This window comes from Dryobates pubescens, chromosome 17 (genome assembly GCF_014839835.1).
Source record: "Dryobates pubescens isolate bDryPub1 chromosome 17, bDryPub1.pri, whole genome shotgun sequence".
Lineage (NCBI taxonomy): Eukaryota > Metazoa > Chordata > Aves > Piciformes > Picidae > Dryobates > Dryobates pubescens.
Genome location: NC_071628.1, coordinates 9132757 through 9147119, shown reverse-complemented (window position 1 = coordinate 9147119; position 14363 = coordinate 9132757). Strand labels below are relative to the sequence as shown.

At 46.6% G+C, this 14363-nt stretch overlaps 1 protein-coding gene across 2 annotated transcripts in view; it reads right to left on the bottom strand.

Annotated features, from left to right (window-relative positions):
* The window catches only part of PIAS1 (protein inhibitor of activated STAT 1), a 76951-nt gene that overhangs the window by 29114 nt on the left and 33474 nt on the right, over positions 1-14363 (bottom strand). The gene's annotated exons all lie outside the window — the stretch shown is intronic.

Below are 14363 nucleotides of genomic sequence, written 5' to 3'. Positions count from 1 at the left end.
GTCTCTTTCTCTGAAGACCTTCTAAACCCACCTAGACATTGTGATCCTAGGCAAGCTGCCCCTACTTCAGTAAAGGGACTGAACTCCAGAGGTCCCTAGCAACCCCAGCATGCTGGGATTCTATAAAGAGCTTGAAGGATCAGTCAAGAGTGGTTCACAGGGCTCGTCCTCTTTGCAATCTCAGAGAAGACATACAGTGACTTTTAGTTTGGTTTTAATTTACACATTAAGAACAAAGGCACAGTAATTAAAGAAAATATTGCATGAGTTAGAAGCTTGGCTTTACCTTGCTTCTAAAAAATTCCCTGAATAATTCACAAATCTGAAAGAGCAGGTTTTGAAAGCACAATGAAAAGCTTTTCAAGCAGATTTATGTAGTTAAATGAGTGTCAACAAGACATTTTCAGGCAAGCTGCCTAAAATCTACTTCTCATTTTACCAGAATCTCACCTTTTTTTTTTTGGGGGGGGGGGGGGGGCTGAAGAGGGGGGTACAGGGGTAGAGGGGAGAATTTACTACTTTTTCATTCATCCAGCTTAAATCAGGAAAGGCAATGAGAAAACCCCACATTTTCTTGTGAAGACATAGATACAGCAGCACAAGCTCAGGTCCATTGCTCCTCAAGTCCCCAACATTAGCACAACACACATTAAAATGCTTTAAAACATCACAAAACTGTTACAGAGCAGAGTAGCTTCATCAAAACTCTTATTTTGACCAAGTCACAATCACCACAGTTTCCTGAATTATTTCACAGAATCATAGAATGGTTTGGGTTGGAAGGCACTTGAAAGATCATTTAGTTCCAATCCCCCTGCCATGGCCAGGGACACCTCCCACCAGACCAAGTTGCTCAAGGTCTCAACCAAGCTGGCCTTCAACACCTCCAGGGAGGGGGCATCCACAACTTCCCTGGGCAACCTGTTCCAGTGTCTCACCACCCTCAATGGAAAGAATTTCTTCCTAATCTCCAGTCTAAATCTCCCCTTTTCCAGCCCAAAGCCATTGCCCCTCATCCTATCACTACAAGCCCTTGATAAAAGTCCCTCCCCAACTCTCCTGTAGCCCTCTTCAGGTACTGGAAGGCTGCTCTAAGGTCTCCCAGAAGCCTTCTCTTCTCCAGGCTGAACAGCCCCAACTGATGCTTACCTCATTCAAGCAGTGATCCAAACAGCCTATGGGTTTGGTATATATTGTTAGAATCACCCATTTCTGCCTTGCTGGTTGTTTCTTTTTTTAAACATTCCACCTGAGTTGTCAGCATTTTAGTACAAATTCTTTTAATCCCTGACAGTATCATTCAGAAGCCCAAAACACTTCCATTTCTAGCTGAATGTCTACATAAATGTGTATACAGAGAGAGAGAGATGACAAATATATTCTTCTATAAGTAATAATAATGACAGATAAAACCCATTTGTTACCACTTTTTGTTCTTTATTTTGGAAAAACCCTACAGCACTTAAAGTGGGGGGAAAAAAGAAATAAAAACCAAACAACAAAACCCAGCTCTGAGTGGCTGCATTCTCTACAGCTCTAAAAATACTCTGTTCCACCTCACCAGTACCCAGGGCTAAAAATAGCCACACAATCTTTCTGCAGTAAAATACCTCTTGCTGTCTTGAGAAAGAGCTGGTCTCTCCAATTTCCATTCAAAAAGAGACACCTGAAAATCTTTAATGAATCTGAAGTTATCGCACTGTAGAGGGGGTGATGTTTCCTAACCCAGCAGCAGTTGACCATCACACTGCCCAAACTCGAAGGTTGATCTTTTCCATCCATCTTCATCATCATCATCATCACAGAACCATCATAGAATGACTTATGTTGGAGGGGACCTTAGAGAGCACCTACTCCAGCTTCCCTGCTACGGGCAAGGATGCCTCTCAACTGGACTTGGTTGTTCAAGGCCTCATTCAACCTGGCCTCAAACACCCCCAGGGAAGAAGCATCCACAACATCCCTGGGTGACCCATTCTGGAGTCTCACCACCCTCATGCTGAAGAGCTTCCTCCTAAGATCCAGTCTAAATCTACTCTCTCCTCAGCTTAAAATCATTCTCCCTAGACACTCTTATGAAAAGTCCCTCTCCAGCTTTCATGTAGGATCCCTTCAGGTACTGCAAGGCAGCCCTAAGGTCCCCTCAGAATCTTCTCTTCTCCCTCATCTTGTCCTCACAGCAGAGGTGCTCCAGCCCATCTTTGTGGCCCTCCTCCGGACCCACTCCAACAGTTCCATGTCCTTCCAAACCCGGCTTATTAAATAGTGACAGGAACATATTACCTTCTAACAAAGAAAGATACATGGACTAAAATTAAACTTAGACTAAAATTATACATGGACTAAAATTAAATGCAGACTAAAATTAAACTTGCACTTTAGACTGCAGTAACTACCCATGTTCAGGCCATGAGTAAAGCTATCAGTGACCTGGCCTAGTACCAATGGTTTCCTGTAACAGTATCTTTATTTCTGAAGGCAGAAACAGTTAAGTGAGAGTAGCAAGACTATAGCACATTTTTGCTACATGGTGTAAGATAAACAAGAGATATCTAACTGATTATTCACTAACCTAGGGCAGTGCAGAGTGAGGCCACAGCTGGAGCACTGGGTCCAGTTCTGGGCTCCCCAGTTCAAGAGAGACAGGGAACTACTGGACAAAGTGGAGGCTACAAAGATGCTGAGGGGCCTGGAACACCCCCGGGAGAAGGAAAGGCTGAGGGATCTGTGATTCTGTGATCTGGGGCTGTTGAGCCTGGAGAAGAGCAGCCTGAGAGGGAACCTGCTCAATGCTCAGCAAGAAATAAAGTGCAAGAGGATGGGAGCAGACTCTCATCAGTGGTGCCCAGTGACAGGACAAGGGGCAATGGGCACAAACTGGAACCCAGAAGGTTTAGCCACATCCATGCCCTGCATCCCCTGCCCAGGGGTGGGTGAGGATGGTCCTTCCTTGGGAGCTGGCTCAGCTGCGGTTTCAGGAGGGTTTTCTGGGATTTCAATTTGTCAAAATATTAACCAGGAAAACCTAAACACTGTAGAAGTTGTCAACCCAACACATAAGTAATTGTTGCTTATCTTTCCTGCATAGGGAAGACACCTCATTTTGTTGCAGCACAGGCATTTTGCTTTTTGCTTTTGAACAACAGAAGGCATTGTATCAATTTACGTTCAATCCTCTTTCAAATATCACTGCTGGAGATTTAATACTCTGCCTCCAAGCTAGACCAAATTTACTGCATTTAGATGAAGGCACAGAAAACATTTACCTTTTCAAAAGGTAACATTCAGACAGGCTTTGAATTATGTGCAGCTGCAGCAGAAGCCAGGCCATGTGTCACACAATACTACATCCACACAGCTCCTCACAATGTCATTTGGCCAAAACCCTCTTCTATCAATCCTCAGCTGGGTTCATTTATCCAACTGCTTTTGGATGTGAGGTCAAAAGCCTGTGTACAGTGCTCTGCAACATCTGTATGTTAGCAGAAACCAAGCAGCTACCCGAGAGAGGCTGCACCTTAATGGGAGATCTACACCACCACCGATGGATCATTAGCCCTTTTAAAGCCACCACAATTGATGAAGCTCCTGGGTAAAGCAAATGTTTACACATAAACACTTCCTTTCTCTTAACCACAACCTCTTAGCACCAAGTTCCTCCTTTCTTCTGGATTCATGTAGCAGGACCTTTTAAAGGACAGCCTGTCATATCCTTCATTTCCCGCTGCCCATTAATGCATTTCAGTGTGAATATTAGGTCAGTCCCAGCCAGACCCCTCCTCAATCACCCTCTCCCCTGCAAAGAAGGAAAAGTCTCTTTCTAATTGCTAGAGCCAGGTCATAGAAACAGGAGATGAAAAAGGCCAGGAGGAAGGCTTTGGGGCTGAGAGGACACTGGTTAGTTGCCTTCAACACACTCTGAACTACAAACACAAAGGCCTCCAACATTTCTTCTTACAGAATTGTTTTGGTTGGAAGACACCATCGAGATCATTGAGTCCAACCACTAACCCAGCACTGCAAGACCACCACTAAACCATGTCCCTCAGCACCACATCTCACTGTGGAGTCCAGTGTTGGGGACTCCACCACGGCACTGGACAGCTTGGGCCAGGCCTTGACAACCCTTTTGGGGGATAAATTGTTCCTCATGTCCAACCTAAACCTCCACTGGGGCAACCTGGGGCCATTTCTTCTTGTCCTATCACTTGTCACTAGGGAGACCAACCCCTCACCTCACTCCAACCTCATTTCAGGGAGCTGTAGAGAGCAATGAGGTCTCCCTTTCACCCTCCCTTTCTCCAAGCTGAATAATCCCAGGTCCCTCAGCCACTCCTCACAAGACTTGTGCACCAGACCCTTCACCAGCTTCACTGCCCTTCTCTGAACCTGCTCCAGCATCTTAATGTGCTTCTTGCAGAGAGGAGACCAAAACAGAAGCCAGTATTCAAGGTGTGGCCTCACCAGTGCCCAGTACAGGGATGATAATCCCTGCCTCTGCTCCTGCTGGCCACACTGCTGCTGATCCAAGCCAGGATGCTGTAGGCCCTCTTGTCAGACAAAGCCAAAGCTGGACTCTTCACCCTGAGTGACCTCTAAAAGCAGGGCTGAATGCTGTGCCCTGCACAAGCCATGGGCTTCAGGAGCTCATCCATACCCAGCTCATGTCCAACACCAAGACAAACTCTGGAATCTCCCATTTCTGTTTTGTCACTGGCTGTGACACCTTGGCCATTTAATTTCACTTCAATCCCTGATCCCAATGGATGTTGTATAAACTTAGCATTTCAAAGCACTTCACAGTATCAGTCAGGGTTGGAAGGGACCACAAGGATCATCTAGTTCCAACCCCCCTGCCATGGGCAGGGACACCCCACATTAGATCAGGCTGGCCACAGCCTCATCCAGCCTGGTCTTAAAAGCCTCCAGGGATGGCGCCCCAACCACCTCCCTGGACAACCCATTCCAGGGCTTCACCACTCTCATGGGGAAGACCTTCCTCCTCACATCCAGCCTGAATCTCCCCACCTCCAGCTTCATTCCATTCCCCCTAGTCCTATCACTACCTGAGATCCTGGGAAGTCCCTCCCCAGCCTTCCTGTAGGCCCCTTTCAGATACTGGAAGGCCAAAACTACTTCAAAACTACTTGAAGGGAAGCCTTTTAGTAAACATACAACTCACTCCTTCCTTGCCTGTGGTGGCTAGTTCTGAACCCACCTCTCCCCAGGTTACAACCGAACTACACCCTAAAATACACTGGGGTGCTGCAAAGTGCCACTGCCAGGCCCCTTCAGCCTCAACCAGATGAAAAACTGGTCGTTTTCTGGTCAGTTTGCAGCGTTCATCACTTCAGATCAGTTCTAGACTCTGTTCCATTTAAGCTTTAAACGGTTAAATGAATGCTCAGAAAGAAGAGGCAGAGCTACAGTGGGGGTGGGAAAGGCGGGAAGCAGAAGAGACACGAAGGAGCTCATTTGAAATAGTGCCTAAATATATATCTGAAAATAGCCTGGAAATCTTCCAAGGGCTACAATTAATTCATAAATATTACGTATTTTATAACTCTGTGATGCATAGTATAAACAGATCAGCTGGAAATTCTGTGCAATTGGACAGACATTTAGAGCTGGGTTCTTTTTTGTAACCTGTATTAAGAGCATTTCTGAGCCACGAGGATTTCTGAAGAGACATTTTCATGCCACAACTCTCTGCCCTCCCAACCTACCTCTGTGGGGTAACCACCCCACCTACTCCAGACCTCTTCTTGCACTGCCCATCCTGAGCCCACAAGCCCTCCACTACACTCCATTTTGCCGGAGGGAAGGAGCATAACTGCACAGAATCACAGAATGGTCTGGGTTGGAAGAGACCTTAAAGCTCATTTACTTCCATCCCCTCTGCCAGGGTCAGGGATACCTTCCACTAGACCAAGTTGCTCAAGGCAATACCAACCAAGCTAGCACTGAACACCTCCAGGGAGGGGGCATCCATGACCTCCCTGGGCAGCACTTGAAATGAGCAGTGCTGAAGAGCCAGTACTGCTATATCCCTACACGGGCCATGCTGCTTCTAGTGTATTTTTACTTTCACCAAGAAAGCAACAGGTTTTACAAGGCTAACAGGAAAGGCAAAAAAAATAAGTTTAAAGTTCATGATTAGAGTCCCTAGCAAGCTTTCTACCAGGATCAGCACAACCCAGGCCATCCTTTTCTAGAAGCCATTAGAAAGATGGAGAAAAGTATCTCTAAAAGACTCCAAGGTACTGAAGACTTCCAGCAGCATTGCCAACAACTACTAAGTGAACTCAGTGTCTTGGTTGCAAGAGGAAATCTTAAAAAAATACATATTGCAATAGCAGAGCTTCCTCCCTCATGCTCTGCAAGCTCCACAGGCAGGCCTCGAGCTCTCCCAGCACTACAAGGGACACCACTCTGAGTTTAGCTTGGCTCACCAAGCGTTAATGGATTACTCACATGCTCTGAGTCAGCCACATGGTTTGCCATAATTCCTTCTACTAAAAGCTTTAATTAGAATTGTAGAATATCCTGAGTTAGAAAGGACCCATGAGAATCACCGAGCCCAACTCCTGATCAAATCACCAACCATGCAATAGTTTGGGTTGGAAGGGACCAAGATCATCTAGTTCAACTCTAGGTCAGCAGGGACATGTGCAACTAGAGGAGGTTGCTCAGAGCCCCACACAGCCTGGCTTAGAACGGGTTCAGGGATGGGGCATCTCCCACTATTCTGGCCAGCCTGGGCCAGGCTTTTACCACCCTCAGTGTCAAAACATTTCTCCCTTTCCTCCAGTCTCAATCTCTGTCTTTTAGTTTTCAACCATCATCCCTTGTCCAGCCACAACAGACCCTGCCCAAAAGCCTGCCCCCAGTTTGCTGATCAGCCCCTTGAAGCACTGAAAGGCCATCAAAAGGTCTCCTTGGAGCCTGCTCTTCTCCACCCCGAACACCCCCAACTCTCTCAGCCTGGCCTCACAGCAGAGGGCTTCCAGCCCTCCCATTATTGCAGTGGCCTCCTCTGGCCCCACTCCAACAGGTCCATGCCTCTGCTGTGCTGAGGACTCCAGAGCTGGCACCAAACCTGCAGGTGGGGTCTCAGCAGAGGAGAGGGGCAGAACTCCCTCCCTCAGCCTGCTGCCTACAATCATCAAAAAGACATCCTAACTTGATACTGGGAAGCAAAGTGGCTCCCATTCACATCAGAGAGGCAGTGTCTGAAAATATCCAAACCCTGTAGAACCTTGGAGTTTGGGTGATCTCAGTTGTACACATGAGGGGATTGAGCAATCAGCTGAAGAGAGCAGGAATAAACTGCAGTCCTTCCCTCGCAGCACAGGAGCTACCCGGCTGGTTAAAGCTCTCTTATACTTCAAGCGACTCTGGAAAGACTCTCTATAGATGAACTCCAGGCAAACCACATGCAAATACAAATTGAAGCCAAAAACAGACACTTAAAGTGCACTGTAATCCTAGTTCAGCTCCAGCACATGAGCAGCACAGAGCAAATATTTCAGCTTATTCTTGCACAATTAGAAGCTGTCAAGGCGGAAGTCAGAAAGCTGAAGCCTGAGCTGAGAATAAAGCATTTTGTTGAACTTCCTCCCACAAAGGAAAAAAATAACAAACAGAGGAGACAGTAAAAGCGTGACTTTCATATCAACCATGGCACTGACTGCACAGAGCAACAGATCAGCTTGCTGATACATGAAAGGGAGAAACACTTGCCAAACAAAACTTCTCCAGTTTCCAACCTAGATTTCTAAGTGCGGGGAGTTGTTTCATTATTTAATAGCTGTACCCTGAACTACAGGCAACCTCAAGATTTTAGCCAGATCAGCTGCAAGTTGTGTTTTCAAGCAGGCAGCACACAGAATCACAGAATGCCTGGCTAGAAGGGACCCCCAAGGATCATATGGCCCCACGAGCAGTCACAGTCAGACAGAAAATTTCAAGGTAAATCACAGAATGGTTTGAGTTGGAAGTGACCTTAAAGATCACCCAGCTGAAATCCCCCTCTGCCATGGGCAGGGACACCTTCCACTAGGCCAGGTTGCAAAAAGCCTCATCTCACCTGGTCTTAAATGCTTCCAGAGATGAGGCATTCACAACTTCTCTGGACAACCCATCCTGGTGTCACACCACCCTCGCTGTAAGGAACTTCTTCCTAATGTTCACTTCTACCCTGCTCTAGTTCAAATCCATTGCCCCCTGTCCTTATCACCACATGCCCTTATAAACAGTCCCTCTCCACTGAAAGTCAGATGTGCAAATGCTGGTTTGTAAGCACATAAATCTTGAGGGAGTGAAATTCTGCTGTTTGGGGAAGCCCTGTCATTAGAGTCCACAGATGAAGAAATTAAACTAAGCCTCAGTAGCTTGTCTGGAAACTCCTGATGGAGCCAGTATCAGGACTCTGGCAGCACACAGAGACCTCTAGGTGATACTATGGCTCCCCAAAAGCTGGATGTTTGTCTCTTCCTTCCAAGAGGGTGACACCTGAAGGTAATAATCCTCATTTCCATGGCTCAAATGTGCATTTCAGAGTTGTGTTCCATACTGCTTAACCCTGAAGCAGAGCAAATAAATTGTAGGGTGATTATCCATACACCACTATGAGAGTGTTAGAGAACAGCCTAACCCACAGCCTCTTTAGCCCTTTAAATGGAAGAGGTTAATTTCCTACTACAGGTCAGTAAAGACCCGTAATCTAGTTAAAAATGGGTGGTTTGGAAACAACAGCACAGCTCAAGCACTTAGGAATGACATAGGCTGTAAGGAGAAGTATTTTTAAGATGTTGCTTAACTATCTGATGCTCTTTTCAGAATAATCTGGAGGGCTCCTGGTATCTGTTACTCATCTCATAGTAAACATTTCACCACACAAAACAGATCTTATCTTGCACTTTCAGAAAGTTGCCCCTATGGTTAAAAAACAACCAATTAGTGCCTGTGCACCAGGGGCTGACAACAGGGGGTGGGGGGAGGAAATCAAGTGAAAGCTGCAGCTTCACTTGAGAAACCGACAACCCAAATTCTCCTATTTAAAAGAGTGAAAAAACAACACTCACAATAATAAAGCAACTTTGATCCATTCCAGCCAAACTGGACAGCTTTTCCTCCAAAAAACTCAGTCACAGAACCACATCACAGACTCACAGACTGCATCAGATTGGAAGGGGCCCTCAGAGGTCATCTCATCCCATCCCCCTGCAGTCAGCAGGGACACTGAAAGTAGATCAAGCTGTCCAGGGCCACATCAAGTCTGATCTCGAATGTCTCCAGGGATGGGGCTACAACCATATCTCTGGGCAACCTGTTCCAGTAATTTACCTCTCCCATCATGAAGAAGTTCCTTCTGATGTCCAATCTAAATCTCCCCTGCTCCAGTTTCAAACCACTGCCCCTTGTTCTGTCACTACAAGACCTTGTAAACACTCCTTCCTCAGCCTTCTTGTACGTCCCCTTCAGATATTGAAATGTGGTCACAAGGTCTCCCTGGGGCCTTCTCTTCTCTTGGGCTCAATGCCCCCACAACTCTCTCAGCCTGGCCTTGTAGGAGATGTGCTCCAGCCCTCTGATCATCTTCATGGCCCTCCTCTGCACCTGCTCCAGCAGATCTGTGTCCTTCTTACGTTGAGGGCCCCAGAGTTGGACACAATATTCAAGGTACATCAAGCTGTGGTTAACCATGGGGCAGGGGGCTCAGACTTCTCACTGGTGCTGCAAGAGCTCAGTGCACAGACTCATCCACCACGAGCCATTTTCAGAACACAGAGCCCTCCCAGTTGGCTCATACACAAAAACATCCAATATAGATGCTTTTCTTGATTTTGCAATGAGGATGACTAATAAAATATGGATCAAATTCGACAGCTCCACTGAACAAGGACAGATAGCTCTTAGCCTCAGCTAAACAAGCCCACTGACAGTTTTCTTGGGAGTATGGAAAAGGCTGACAACCCAGCCAGCTTAACTGTAATTGTCAGTAGTAGCCACAGGGCTCTGAGAGAGCTACAGGAGTTGAGTACTTGAAACACTCAGAAGGAAGCGAGAGACTCTGCAATCTGAGCAGAGGAACAGCAGGAGAAGAGTCCAGCCGTCAGCAGGGCCTGGCTGCTATTTTCAGTTCTTCAAACAAGAGCAGGTTGAGGTAGCACAGGCTGAGTTTACAAGTTCAACTAGCTAGGCAAGTCTGCTCTTCCGTAAGCATCCTACTCACTGCTACAAGCTGTAGGAGCTGCTGTGAGCCACGGATAGGTAATAAAATTAAGAAGTTAGTTACATGCCATCTAACCTTAGCTCCTCACAGATTGCATCAGGTTGGAAGGGGCCCTCAAAGCTCATCTTGTCCAACTCCCCTTGCAGTCAGCAGGGACATCTCCAACTAGATCAGGCTGCTTAGGGCCACATCAAGTCTAATCTTGAATGTCTCCAAGGATGGGGGCTCCCTGGGCAACCTGTTCCAGTGTTTCACCACTGTCATTGTGAAGAACTTCCTTCTAACGTCCAACCTAAATCTCCCCTGTTCCAGTTTCAAACCACTGCCCCTTGTCCTATCACCACAGGACCTTCTAAACAGTCCCCCCCCAGCCTTGCTCCCCTTCAGATATTGAAATGCAGCTTTAAGGTCTCTCTGGAGCCTTCTCTTATCCAGACTGAACAGCCTCAAATCTTTCAGCCTGTCCTCACAGGAGAGGTGCTCCAGCCCTCTGATCATCTTTGTGGCTCTCCTCTGGACCCACTCCAGCAGACCTATGTCTCTCTTGTGCTTGGAGTCCCATAGCTGGACACAGGACACATGCTGAAGCATGCTGAACCAGCCATGCTCAACAAAGATCCTCCATAGCTGCCAGTGAGAAGGGTAGGGATGGGTAAAGCACTGCCTTCTGCCCTCACCACGAATCCTGCCCAGGCAGCAGTCAGCGTGTGGAGTTTAATCAGAGAGCTACATTCTGAGGAAGCAAGTGTAAGAAGGTAACATCCATTTCCTGCTTTTGTTCCTGACATTAAAAATAAGATTTAGCAACTTTAATTTCCTTGGCTGTTATTCACATTAGCTTGTATGCTACCCACCTACACAAGATATTTGGGTACAGAATGTGTGTTCAAGTGCCCTGCTGAGCAGCAACTCCCTGCCCCGAGGCTTGCTTAAATTACTGGGTTTTTAATTAATGATCACATCTTGATGGGACAGGAGTCTAATGTAGCAAACCTCCCAACCAATCCCACCTTGACCTGAGCAGCTGGATAGAAGGAAGAAATTGTTAGCACTGAAGGTAGTGACACTCTGGTCTAGGTTGCCCATAGAGTTGGTGGATGCCCCATCCCTTGAACTGCTCCAGGTCAGGGTGGGTTCTGAGCAACCTGCTCTAAATGAAGATATCTCTGCTGGCTGCAGGGGTTTTGGACTAGATAGATGAGCTTTAAAGGTCCCTTCCAACATAAAACATTCTGTGATGCTATGACGTACAAAAGACTGAGGAGAAACACATCCAAAGATATGCTGGGCCCAACTTTTACTGTAGTAATGACAATCAGAAGCAGCTAAAGATCCTCAAATCAGTGGAGATCACATTTATCCTCTCTCTCTCACACCCATTTTTTCCTGTTACAGTAAGTTCCATTTTAAGCAGGGAGATCACTGCTCAAAGCCCCAGATCAGGTCATCAGTTCATTCTTGTGGTGGAGACAACCAGAGTAAATGCCAAAGTTTCTTATCCCTACCCCATGAAGAATCTGATGGGAAAAAGCACACAGGAGACGCTTGAAGGCTGGCCAGATGCCAAGGAGAAGTTCTGAGTGTTTGCAACATGCATCTGCCCTTGAAAACAAAGCCAGGGAACCTAGAAACTTGACGTTTGAGGAAACCCACACGGTTTGCAGCCGTAACTAGGATGCTCAGACCACTTGGGGCACAGATTCACCAAATCCCCTCAGATTATTTTTAGTTAAGAGTATGAGTAACTGCATAAATGGAGAAAATGAACCCAAGTCTGCCCCATACCTGCATTTAAAACTCTTAAGCTGTATGCACAACTGCTCCACGTTGTTTTGGCAGCGTATAAAGCTGTGTATCACTGCCAGTGCACAAGAGTTTTTCTGTTAACATATGTACATATCTTTATTACTCTCAAATACTTCCATGACATTTATAGCCAGAAGTTTTGCACTGTAGCAACATTATTTTCCACTACAAAAGGAAACAACAAACTATCATCAGTAAATTTGCTGACAACACCAAGCTGGGGGCAGGAGTTGATCTGCTGGAGGGTAGAGAGGCTCTGCAGAGGGACCTAGACAGGCTGGGCAGATGGGCAGAATCCAAGGGCAGGAGATTGAACACATCCAAGTGCCAGGTTCTGCACAGTGGCCACAGCAACCCCATGCAGTGCTACAGGCTGGGGTCAGAGTGGCTGGAGAGCGGCCAGGCAGAGAGAGACCTGGGGGTACTGGTCAATGGTAGGCTGAACATGAGCCTGCAGTGTGCCCAGGTGGCCAACGGGGCCAGTGGCATCCTGGCCTGCATCAGCAGCAGTGTGGCCAGCAGGAGCAGGGAGGTCATTCTGCCCCTGTGCTCAGCACTGGTTAGGCCACACCTTGAGTCCTGTGTCCAGTTCTGGGCCCCTCAGTTTAGGAAGGATGTTGACTTGCTGGAGTGTGTCCACAGAAGGGCAACAAGCTGGGGAGGGGTTTGGAACACCAGCCCTATGAGGAGAGGCTGAGGGAGCTGGGGTTGCTTAGCCTGGAGAAGAGGAGACTCAGGGGTGACCTCATTGCTCTCTACAACTACCTGAAGGGAGGCTGTAGATAGGCAGAGGTTGGTCTCTTCTCCCAGGCAATCAGCAGCAGAACAAGAGGACACAGTCCCAAGCTGTGCCAGGGGAGGTTTAGGCTGGATGTTAGGAAGAAGTTCTACAGAGAGAGAGAGATTGCCCATTGGAATGGGCTGCCCAGGGAGGTGGTAGAGTCACCATTGTTGGAGGTGTTGAGGAGAAGACTTGATAGGGTGCTTGGTTTAGTTGATTAGAATAGAATAGAATAGAACAGAATAGACCAGACCAGGTTGGAGGTGGTGTTGGATAACAGGTTGGACTCAATGATCTTGAAGGTCTCTTCCAACCTGGTTTATTCTATTCTATTCTGTTCTATTTCTCATATGCACGGACACTGAAGCTCTGTCTTCACCCAAAAAGCACAAGAAAAATAGCTTTTTAATAGCACTGCTTCAGACAAACAGAAAGTCATCTTCAGACAGGGTTCACATGCAAAACAACATACCCCCTCCCCCCATTCCACCTACCCTGAAAGGACAAAAATTGCTTAAAAATTAATCTGGTTGGAATTTCATCCACTTCTATTTTCTTACCCTGACATTCCAAATCCACAAAGAGGGGAATAAAAAACCATCCCATTGTATATAAACTCCTCAAGCAACAAGACATGACAGACTGTGACTTATGATCTCTTCACTAGGGGCCAGTTTGTCAGGCACGGAACTGACAGCAAAGGGTTCTTACCACATCTAGGGATAAATGCATCCCATAATTCCTGCATTGGAATGTCTTAGTGAAATTGCAGCATTATTGTTAAGTATTTATCATGTAAAAGTGATGAGATACATCCCAAGTACCTAATTATCCTATACCACCAGCATTGCATGGAATGCTTATTAATCAATTAAGGCTTAAATTAAAGCGAAACAGACAGAAAATACCTCTTAAAAATACCTGAACCAGAAGATGGGATTGCCAAAAGCTGGTTTTCCCTCAATGTCTCAGTTATAACAGCTAAACCAACCAAAAAATATATGCAAACAACTCTGCAGCATGCTTCAGACATCTGTAGACCACCATCACTACTCACATAGTGGGGAGACCTTCTGGCTCTCTACAACTGCCTGAGAGGAGGTTGGAGCCAGGTGGGGGTTGGTATCATCTCCCTAGTAACAAGTAGCAAGACAAGAGGAAACAGCCTCAAGGTGTACCAGGGGAGGTTTAGGTTGGATAATAGAAGAAAATTCTTCACTGAAAAGGTAGGTTCTCAAACCCTGGAGCAGGCTCCCTATGGAGGCAGTTGAATCCCCATTCCTGGAGGTGTTTAAAAGCCAGAGAGAGGTGGTGCTGAGGGACATGGTTTAGCACCAGTCTTGGTAGAGCTACAGAATGGTTGAACTTGATGATCTTAAAGGTCTTTTCAGACCAAAACAATTCTATGATTCTGTACCAGCCTCCTCCACTCCTGTAGCTGTTCAGACTCTTGGTGTGTAATACCTGCTCATTTTTGTTTACAGGAGATCTCTTTTGCAAAGGAGTTGTTTTCACTCACCCACCATCTCCTCCTATCTA